Raw genomic sequence first — 10,013 nt, forward strand, 5'->3', positions numbered from 1 at the left:
AACATGTAAGGATATTATTGGACAATATGTTTATATTAGTATGGTATAATATTAATAACAACTATTCATATTATAACACATAGACTGGTTATACCACGTGTCAATATATCGGTTCTACAGAATTATTTCTCCTCCTACCACCTCACCTCATCCCTCATCCATGAAAGAAGAACAATTAATAAAAAAGAGTTTTTTTTTCGTTTTGGAGAAAACCAAAAAACCCATTGATGCCGATATTCGAAGCAATTGAAGGAGGGGGACGAGATTTTTTTAATTCTGGAAATAACCAATTGACAGAGAAACTTCTGGTTCTTCATCAACACAAGGAGAGATAAAGAGGATGGTTATTTAAGAAAAAGATATAATTGCCCAAATTAAAAAATTATTGTTATCTTGAAATTCCTTGAACTGATCCGATAGGGAGTTTTTTTTTGTCGAACATACGAAAGTTTCTCTCCCACTCTGTCACTCCTTCTTCTCTCCTTTCTCTCTCTAATTTGATAAGTTAAAAGATAAGGATAAAATTGGAAAAGTGCTATTATTTACTCTATTACAAATCATTCTATGTTTTCAATTACTAAATTGTTCCAAACATTAGAATGGAAAGTTAAAAGTCATTACATTACTAGATAGTTAAGGAATAGAATACAATACTTGTTCCAATTGTAGCATTACGGCCAAACAAACAGGAGTTTATTACTACCTAAAACTATTTTGTTATAAGTTTACAACTACCCATCTCCAAACAAAAAGAACATCAATAAAAAAAAATAGCAATTTTTTGTAAAAGGAGAAACTAATAGGTAGAGAAATTGCATGAAAATAAGAATTTAAGAATATGTAGGTGAATGAAATAAGAACTTGGAATCCTTTAGGACAAATTGGCATGCACCAGCTATAATCCCAACCGTATTCCATAATCCCAAATTTAGAGTTGGGTGAGCTGCACCCATAGACCATCTCACACTTCGATCCCTAAATAAATTTTTAGCGTGAGAAAGTTTTGAACTCCACTTTTGGCGTAAAGAAATTGTTAACCATTTTATTGTCATTTTCCAATATTCTATAATTATCCTTATCTTCCCAGTTAAAACATTCTTATTTTCTTCTATGTCATTTATTACTTTTAAATAATTATAATGTGCTTAACGTGATGAGAAAGAGGTGAGCAGTTGTTAGTTTATATAAGAAAAAAAATGAGTTTGGCATTGGAGAATATGGATATGGTTAAAGTAGTGTTTAATACCATAGAAAATATGTTTGAAATATTCCTATTATTAACTTCAAATTTAATCTTAGAGATAAACTACGGTTGGTGATGCTCTAAGTAGCCCAATTTGGTTAGCACTTATGAGAAATGCTAGCCCAATAGTAACAGCCCAATTATAGGAAACCTAAATAGACCTCAGCAGCCCATAATCCCATCACAGCCACAAACTACTATAAATAGATGGATAGGGTTCCAAGAAGTGTAGACCTGAGATATATAGTAATAGTCGTACGCCGCATCGTCTATGTATTCATAGACAAGACTACAGGCTGCTGCAGGTGATGACTAGTCATGCTTTTGGGGAGCCGTACTACTGCTTTCTGTATGGCTCTCTTTACTGGTAAATCAATCAACCTCTTTTCACTCTTTTATCTCTCAGATATGAATATTTGAATATTTCGAGTTGTGTGCAAGTAGCAATAGCAATATTGTCTAATGGGTTTTGCTATTTACTTGATTTTGAACAAAACTAGGTTCGGATCAGGAACCATTGGGCCAGATCAAGTGTTCTGTTCGACCGTGATTTCTTTGTATAAGAAGATTTATTAATTGTTTTTGTCATTTGAACGAGGGTGGACTTAGGTTTTACAGATTTAAAAAACTCTTTTTCAAATTTGTACAAAAATTTAGTATATAATAATTGGATCAATAGCAGGCTATGTATAAAATTTTTTTGTAAAGAAAGACAAATAGACATAGCTTTGTTGTAAATCTCAAAATTAATTTCGAGAAAATAATTATTTACAAAATATTTGAGTGTTACAAAAATTGATTGGTACAATGGAGGCGAATAAATAAGTGAAGTTTTGATAATTTCAGTACTCAAGTTAGTAATATATTGTTAATTCAAATTTTAGAAGTTGTAGATGTTGGATATTGCAATATCCATTATTTTTGTAACAAGTTTGTTTATGTGAACTATAATTTGAATAAGATTCATTTCAATGTAATTTTGTATTTTTTTTATTGTGGTTTTTAGCATGTGGAAAAAATAATCCCGTTATATGTTAATTATCATGCGCCATGGTTCAACTCGACACTTTTAAAATGCTTGTTATAATATATAATCCCATTTTGGTATTTTCACTGAAACACACTAAAAACTATAAATGAAAGATTGTGATAGACCTTAAGTCATGTATCAAATTTCGAAACGTGCTTTTATTATATGTTGCAAAAAAATATGAGTTGCAAGTGACCCAAATCAAATAATGGCATTTTGATTACGAAAAACAAAAACGTATATTAATAAGCCAAAGATATCTAAGAGTTGTTGAAAGTTTCAGCAAATATCAATTGAATTTGAAAAACAAAGTTTAATTGAAGGAAATTATAAATAGAAAATTAAATTAAAATCAATCAAATATTTCTAAATACTATATTAGTCAATGTGGACTCTTTTTTTACCACAATGGTCAATAGGCCCAAACATAGTTACTTATGTCAACTATTTTAAGTTGTATGAATTACCAAATTTGCCCTTACCTTCTTCGAAATTTACAATAGGCGAAATTCAATAACTATTTGTTTTGTTTTTTTAAACAAATAATTGTTCTTAGCGGCTGAGTTGGTATCCAAAGTATAACACCACTCTCTTTGGATCTTCTCTCTCTATTTTTCTTTTAAGTATTGTAATTAATTATGTAATTAGAATACTGAGTGTGTGTTGGTGATTAATTGTGATGAGAGAGAGAGAGAGAGGGAGGGTTTGACTAAAAAATGTTGATTGTTACATAGTCACTAATTTAAAAACGATAATTGTGTGACAGTTACATATTAAAAAATGATGACTATCACATAGTCAATGGTGATAATGGTGGATCATATTAAAATTGATCACTGATGATGTACAATGGACATTGCTAACAACAGCAGTGTGTCAACACAGTGGCAGGAACTACAAATTCCTTTTTGTTTTTTTTTTTTTTTCAGATTAGTATAGTTCTGTTTTTTGTTATTACAATTCTTTTTTTTGTTATTTCATTTTTTGCATCACAAATTTAAATCCTAAATACATGTGGTAGTGTCTCATAGATTCATAACTTATTCCACTTTAAACTCATTTTTTTTGCAACAAGTAATACACTGACACATGCACTGCCACAATATTTGGATCCAAATTTGGGCTATAATTTTGGGATCCATAACATTATTGATGCAGATTAATTGTATAATTCATTGACCATTTTGATATTTGAATTTTTTTTTTTTCGTAATTGACCAAATTTTAAATTATAGTCATACAGTACTACATGACTCTAGCCATTTTAAAGAAGGATTTATCCATATCTGTTAGGCCGCTAAGAATTGTTGAGCATTATGGGACATGATAAATAAAGTAATCTTTTTGTCCATATATATAGGAAGCATAGGGTCATTCAATTTTCATATTAACTGCGCGCACTACTAATATAATTTTCATTAAAATTATCTGCTCTTAGATTTTGTACACATCATTTCCTTATCTTACATATGTTCATCATACATATCCAAAAGAAGCACTAGGGAGGATTAAACATATTTGAAGAAATTTTAAATTAGTTAATGATAGAAGATAGAAGACCATTTAAAGGACATTTCTTTATTTTTGGTAGCCCAATATGGTAAACAAAAATAGTAGACTAGTAGTAGCCCAATATGATGATAAACAGAAATAGAAGACCAGTAGTAGCCCAATATGGTAAAAAGAAATAGCTAGTAGACCAGTAGTAGCCCATAAGGCCAATGATAGCCTAATAATATGATATCCAAATTAATTTACCTTAGCAGCCCATAACTCCATAACACCTACAAACTCAAAGTTAACCATGTGGCTTTTTTGTTGTCATAATTATAAATAGGTGGTTTAAGGTTCAAAGAACCGATATATAGTTATAAAGATAGTAGTGCACACTAGGTTTCCAATTGAAGTTTGTCGCAGTTGAAATATAATTGAACACACTGAAGACCAATTTGCACTTTCAATAAAGTTGTATATGTTGTAATATATATTGTTAATTTCTTGATAATGTACAGAAGGTTGGTGCTATAACTTACCACTGTTCTTTACAAGCATATAGTTAATTAGCATGTCTCATTGTTCTTCTCTGAGTTATCTAGAGAAAGTTCATGTTTAAAATGATGAATTTGTAATTGCCGCTTCTGAAATCCTTCATTTTGGCAGGATCACATGTTTGATGCCATTTAGATATTTTCATTGAAACACTTTAAAACTACAAATGAAAAGATTGTGATGACCGGCCTTAGACTTGAAAAATGATAGAGAAGTGATAGATCAAGAAGAGGCGATCCTTAATTTAACGACACCATTGTTACATCACCATAATCCCTCCAAGCACTAGTAGGAATGCCGATAATCAATCCCCTATTAGGCATCTTCTTTGCAATTATAGCTGCAGCTAGCATAACATATCATGATCCCTCAATTGCTTCATGATCCAGAGATCGATGAGCTTCCTTCCCTAGAAAATCAACCATTGAAGTGCTCCAATGAAGAAACACAAGTAATTAAATTGGGGTTTCAAACAGCACTCTCACCAAACAAGCGTATATGAGAGGATTACGTACAGTACCAAAACTAGAAATCAAGAACCTAGAGAAATCACAAGAAGATAGAATGAGAATTGAAAGAAAAAGAAGAATTAATTGAAGAAAGAAGGAGAAGATGAGACTAGCTCGCAAGTAGACACCAAACTGGCGCGAATTAAGTAAATTACATCTCTAGATCGAGAGAGAAACTCTGCTAGAGAGAGACAGAGTTGCTATTTGGTCTTTAGTATTTAAACACAAAAGTATATTAATAAGCCAAAGGTTTCTTAGTGTTGTTGAAAGCTGCAACAACAATCAATTAAATTCGATCGATGAAGAGTTTTCATTGAATTAAATTTGATAAAAAAAAATAAAAAATTGAAGGAAATTTTAAAGAATTACTTACTCTAGGATGTATGACAAGCATCCTAGTTAAGCTGTACTACAACTATTTGTAAAATTTAAAAATAAGGTTATTGGTAAAACAAAATTTAACAATAATGTTACTTTTGTAACCTTCAGGTCATCTAGGTAAGTGCAATAGCCAGCTGTCCACTTTGTCATGAGCATTGCAGCAAAGAAGAAGCCACTTTATCATTAGCCCTCATCTTTCTCTCTCTACCATCAACAATGAACCCCAGCCCAGCCACGTTGAACGAACTCTACTTTGCACCGCTCTTCCCATTCTTCTTCTCCTCATCCTCTTCATCCTCTCTCTCTCTCTCTCTCTCTCTCTCTCTCTCTCTCTCTCTCTCTCTCTCTTTATCACACTCTCTCTCTACATCACTCTAGTAAGGTTCAGTGCTGAGAGAAGGTGAAATTGGGAAAAATGAGAGGGAGCATAGGCAGTAGATGACTTGTAAGCCTTTTCCGTTGACTTAGATTTGCTCTATGTTTTTTCAGTTTTCGTTTTTGTTGTTGTGCAGTTTTAGTTAACTTGTATGCTTTGTTTTTCCAGTTATTTTGTTTAATTTCTGGTTTTCTAGGTATGGAAGGCATGAAGTATGCTAGATGCAGGGAGTGATGCTTGGTTTGTTGGAAAGTACTACATTTATGGCAGTTTCAGTTGTAGTTCACAGTTTCAATTTACTGTAAAAGTAACAGAGAAGAATATTAGAATAGAAAACCCATAAATTTCATGTTTTTTGCAAATTTAGATCGATGATTATGGGTTTATGGTTATCTTGAGTCAATTTTTGTAGATTTTGTGTTAATGATGCTTTGATTTTTTGAAATTTTCAGTTTACTATAGCAGTGTCTTTGCTTTTGGTAAAGTGAAAAATTAATAGTTATTTTAGCATGTAGTGTTTTGTCCTTGTTGGTAGTGCCTGGATGTTGGGTCTTCTAGAATGTTACTTGAAAATTAAATTTGTTGGCTTTAATATTACCTACAAGTTAAATTTGCGAGCTTAGTTGCTTTTCCTTAACTTTTTGGGTTGTCAGTATCTTAAAATTAACGGATTCAATTTTAAATTAGTTACATATGGTACTACAAGACTCTAGCCAACTTGAAGCAAGATTTATCCATATCTTTTAGGCCGCTAGGAATTGTTGAGCATTTAATGGATATGATAACTATATATATATATATGGAAAGTAATCTTTTTGTCAATATAGGTAGCATAGGGTTCCTTCAAAATTTTCATATTAAGTGCACTACTAATATAAATGAGGAGGATCATCTCTATTTCATGCAAAATCTTTCTTGTTTTCATTGAGGATATTTTTCCTTTTATTATATATTTTTTATTAAATAAATGAATTGTTATGCTTAAATGAAGTTAAGTGACTTAAATTTGATTTTTAAGGAAAGAAAAAAAAAGAGAAGAGGAGTAGGAAGGAGAGATTCCTCTTGAATATTAATTTGTGGATATGCTAAACTTTCTCTGCTCTTAGATTTTGTACTCGTCATTTCCTTACCTTACATATGTTAATCATACATATCAAAAAAAGCACAAGGGAGCTAAGATTCATCATATTTGAAGAAATTTTAAAATTAGTAAATGAAAGTAATTAAATAAGATCGAGATCATTTAAAAGACTTTTCTTTATCTTTAGTAGCCCAATATGGTAAATAGAAATAGTAGATCGACCAGTAGTAGCCCATAGTAAATAGAAATAGTAGACCAGTAGTAGCCCAATATGGTAAACAAAGATAGTAGCCCATAAGGCCGATGATAGCCTAATAATATGAGCTCCAACTAGACCTCATCAGCCCATAACTCCATCACAACCACAAACTCAAAGTTAAAATAGGTGGGTTTTGTTTTTTGTTTTTTTGTCTATAAATAGGTAGTTTAGGGTTCAAAGAACCGAGATATGGTCATAAAGATAGTCTTGCGCCGCATCCTCAACCTTCACTTACTAAGAGACCTCCTATAGGCTACAACAGTGGTGATCGATGAGGAGGAATCATGATTTTGTGGAAGAGTTCTACTGCTATCTCTATGGTTTTCTTCATAGGTAAATCCATTAACCCATTTTCACTCGTTCACCTTCCAGACCATGATCTTTAAGTATGTGGAGATGTATGTAAGTAGCAATAGCAATGAAGCTTATGGGTTTAGTATTTGGAGATGTGATCTTATGGGTTCTGCTCTTCTCTTGGGTTTAAACAAAACTTGGTTCAGATTTGGAACCATTAGGCCAGATGAAGCATGTTACTTAGATCACATATCAGGAACCAAACCCTTATTCTCAGTAGATGCTTCTGTTTTTCTAGTAAAGGCTTTTTCGGCCGTGATTTCTCTGTATAAGAAAGGGGTTAATAGTTGTATATGACAAAGGAAACTTATTTCCTATGTCATGTTACGATAAAGGATAACCTTTGTTCTATTGCTATAATATGCATATAGAAAAATTATGAATGGGTTATTGTTGCGCTTAGTGATTCAGCAAACAATAGTCTATACTTAAAAGGTTGATAGAATTAAAAGTCTGAATGTCACATTCCACTTGATGCACATGTTTATGAATTTTATAGGTATACAATTCCAATTGAAGCTTGTCGTAGTTGAAATATTGTAATTGTACACACTAAAGATCAATTTGAACTTTCAATAAAGTTGTATATGTTGTAATCTTGTTAATTTCTTGATAATGTACAGAAGGTTCATGCTATAACTTGCAACTGTTCTTTACAAGCATATATATTGTTAATTAGCATGTCCCATTGTTCTTCTCTAAGTTATCTATAGAAAGTTCATGTTTTAAATGATGAATTTGTGATTGCCGCTTCCAAAATCCTCCATTTTGGTAGGACCACATGTTTGATGCCATTTAGATATTTTTATTGAAACACTTTAAAACTATAAATGAAGAGATTGTGATGACCTTAAACTCCAAAAATGGCCAAGCTGCACTACATGAAGATTCATTCAAAATGAAGTAGTTAATATCTTATTCATGTCATCTCATATGGAGGAGTCAGAAAAGTGAAGTAGTTCAGTGGCTTCAGAGGGTTTCCTTCAATTTGCAAGTGGATGGGGCTGGTGGTTCTGGGTGGGGGGAGAAGGGCGTGGAGGGGTTTGATGGTGCTGGGTGGGGGGAGAGGGTTGAAGAAGATGGGGATAGAGTTGCAAAGAGAGGTGGACGCGGGGATTGGGTGGGGGGTGGCCAAGGAGGGGAGGCGGAGGGAGGTAGATGCGGGGAAGCGTAGGGAGGAAGAAGGTTTGGGGGCGGGGGAGAGGGGGGATGAAGGCAGCTGGGGAGGGAGTTGCATAGAGAGTGAGGGAGTCGGGGAGAAAGATGGTTGGTTGAAAGATTTTTGTTTTTGACAAAAAAATTTGTTTAAATGATTTAAAGTTTTTAAAATATTAAAATACTTTTTTAACATGTGGTAGCTTAGGTGGACAAAACTAGGATGAAAAAACCATCATATCCTTGTCACGTCATCAAAGATAACGGTTGATTGATAGAAAATCTAACGGAGGTATTAACTTGAAACAAAATGAAAGTTGAGGCATGAAATTGCAACTTTTTGAACTTGAAGTACTAACTTGAAATTCGAGATAAAGTTGAGGTATTAAATTGTAATTTACCCTTAATTTAATTTTGTTGTCTAATAGTCCAAAATCAAGCTTTAGTGACAATGGTTAACAAAAGTAGTGATGTGATCACAATTTAAGGGCAATTTTGTCCTTTCCCACCAACCCTTCCCTTTCCCTTCTCTCTTCTCTATAATCTCTCTCTTTCTGAAGGGGGAGGGCCGAGGTGGAAGAACAAAATTGCCCTTAAGAATTTAGTCATTTGCGTATGGGTTGGCATATGGATGAAAAATTTAGTCATTTGTGTATGGGTTGGCATATGGATGAAAATTTAAGGCTTAGGCTCTACTTTATGCAAAAACGAGCCACTTTTGCCATAACATTGGGTCGCGCCAATCCATGGCCAATAGGGCCTGGACCGTTTTTAAGGGCTTAACAATAAATATTAGCCTTTTTTATATTTTATTCACCTGAATTTTGGGGTTAATCTCATTTCACTACTTAAAAAAAAAATTGTGTCAATTTATCATCTGAATTAAAAATTTGTTACAATGTACCACCTCTGTCTTATTTTGTCTAAATTTTTGTTAAAAATAAGGGTGTTTTGATTTTTTTCAAGTTACTATTGTTGAAAAAACAAAATTAAAACAAATTTTTTTTTTTTTACACTTTACCCACTTTGACAATAGAAAACTAATTTAAAAATATCAAAACATTCTTTTTCTTAGTAAAAGTTTAGATAAAATGAGCTATAAATAATATATTGTAACAAATTTTTAATTCAGGTGGTAAATTGACACAATTTTTGTTTTCAGGCTTTGAAGTGAAATCGACTCTAAAGTTCAGGTGGGTAAAGTGTAATAAAATCTAAACAGTAATGATAGTAATTTAAGCTTGATTTTTGCTTTCAACGTACATCATTAGAATGTTGATAATTTGATATAGAGTTGCGTTTCTTGTTTGACCTTCTAATTACTTAATCCCATTGCAACTCCTTGTGCAGTTGTGTCAATTTAAGTAATATCGCACGCATAGTATATGCTTTATTCGAGAGCATAACTTGTATACCTAAATTTCGTACCTTCAATCATCATACACAAAAGAAACAAAAATATATATGTCATACTCAATACATCTTGTACAGGCTATTTAGAGGGACAAACCAACATGTACGTGGCAGCACACAAAGCCATTATACTATGCAATTTTCTTTTCTTACAATAAAATAA

At 32.4% G+C, this 10,013-nt stretch overlaps 1 long non-coding RNA gene across 1 annotated transcript; it reads left to right on the plus strand.

Moving 5' to 3' along the window:
• The first annotated feature begins 1,481 nt into the window (after nt 1–1,481).
• LOC147291182 (uncharacterized) lies at nt 1,482–2,220 on the plus strand. Its single transcript, XR_015121434.1, has 2 exons — nt 1,482–1,610; nt 1,744–2,220. It is a non-coding gene; the product is annotated as an uncharacterized LOC147291182 (long non-coding RNA).
• The last annotated feature ends 7,793 nt before the right edge of the window (nt 2,221–10,013 follow it).

This window comes from Dryas octopetala, chromosome 3, assembly GCF_963921425.1.
Source record: "Dryas octopetala chromosome 3, drDryOcto1.1, whole genome shotgun sequence".
In the NCBI taxonomy this organism is placed as follows: Eukaryota; Viridiplantae; Streptophyta; class Magnoliopsida; order Rosales; family Rosaceae; genus Dryas; species Dryas octopetala.